This window comes from Rhagoletis zephyria, unplaced genomic scaffold (genome assembly GCF_001687245.7).
Source record: "Rhagoletis zephyria isolate East Lansing unplaced genomic scaffold, Rhagoletis_zephyria_1.1 Rzeph_scaffold_02320, whole genome shotgun sequence".
In the NCBI taxonomy this organism is placed as follows: domain Eukaryota; kingdom Metazoa; phylum Arthropoda; class Insecta; order Diptera; family Tephritidae; genus Rhagoletis; species Rhagoletis zephyria.
In genome coordinates, this window is record NW_016159404.1 from 55,650 (window position 1) to 56,719 (window position 1,070).

The 1,070-nt window shown below is 34.8% G+C and overlaps 1 protein-coding gene and 1 long non-coding RNA gene across 2 annotated transcripts in view; one reads left to right on the forward strand and one right to left on the reverse strand.

Moving 5' to 3' along the window:
* The window catches only part of Rab4 (RAS oncogene family member Rab4), a 60,709-nt gene that overhangs the window by 51,630 nt on the left and 8,009 nt on the right, over positions 1-1,070 (forward strand). The gene's annotated exons all lie outside the window — the stretch shown is intronic.
* The window catches only part of LOC108366579 (uncharacterized), a 24,207-nt gene that overhangs the window by 15,195 nt on the left and 7,942 nt on the right, over positions 1-1,070 (reverse strand). The window contains exon 2 of the long non-coding RNA XR_001848105.1: positions 314-319. This is a non-coding gene — a long non-coding RNA (uncharacterized LOC108366579). The remainder of the gene's footprint in view (positions 1-313; positions 320-1,070) is intronic.

A 1,070-nucleotide genomic window follows, 5' to 3' on the forward strand; every position in this document is an offset into this window, starting at 1 on the left:
TTTTTGTCGTCTGAAAATTATCACAAATATCAATTTTGAGTGAATTATATTCACTATATATTTATATCGCAGTTTTCGTATTTCTGGAAATTACCGTTATATGGGAAGTGGGCGTGGTTACAGTCCGATTTCGCCCATTTTCAATACCAACCTACCTTGGATTAAGGGAAACCTACATACCAAATTTCGTCGAGACATCTCAATTTTTGCTCGAGTTATCGTGTACACGGACGGACGGATAGTCGGACAGACGGACGGACAGACAGACATGGCTTAATCGACTTCTCTATTCATGCTGAGCATTTATGTATACATTTGTCTATATCTATCTCGATTCGTTTTGGCTGTTACAAACAACCGTTATGTGAACAAAATTAATATACTCTTGTGCACAAGTGCGCTCGGGTATAAAAATAAACGCACAAAAGCATATAAACTTGGGCAAAACAAGAAAATTGCTAAAACTATTTTATAAACAATTTGTTTTATTTCATTGACAAAATATATATATTCCAGGTAATGTAAGTAAAACAAAACTATAATCGAAATAGAAGCCTAGGGCATCAATGCTGACAAGATGCATGCAAAACTAAGGGTTAATTCATTTGTTTATACTTTTTGACATAATAGTACCTTAAAGAAAATGCTCATACCGACGTAATTTACACCGATTTCAGTAAAGCTTTTGACAAAGTATGTCACTCGTTACTCATCCGTAAACTCGACCTAATCGGCTTTCAGCCCAGTCTCCTTCAATGGATCTCATCTTACCTCTCTGATAGAACACAAAGAGTTATTGTTAATAATTGTTCTTCCAACATCATTAAAGTTTCTTCAGGAGTTCCTCAGGGAAGCCACCTTGGTCCGATTCTGTTCCTGATATTCATTAATGATATTTCTTCTATAATAAAACATTCAAAAATTTTAATGTATGCCGATGATGTGAAACTTTTTAAAACATTGTCCTCTATCGAAGAAAGGTCTTTGTTACAAGCGGATCTGAACAACGTGGTTAGTTGGTGTAATACAAACTATATGCCACTAAACCTTCAAAAATGTAAAGTTATGTG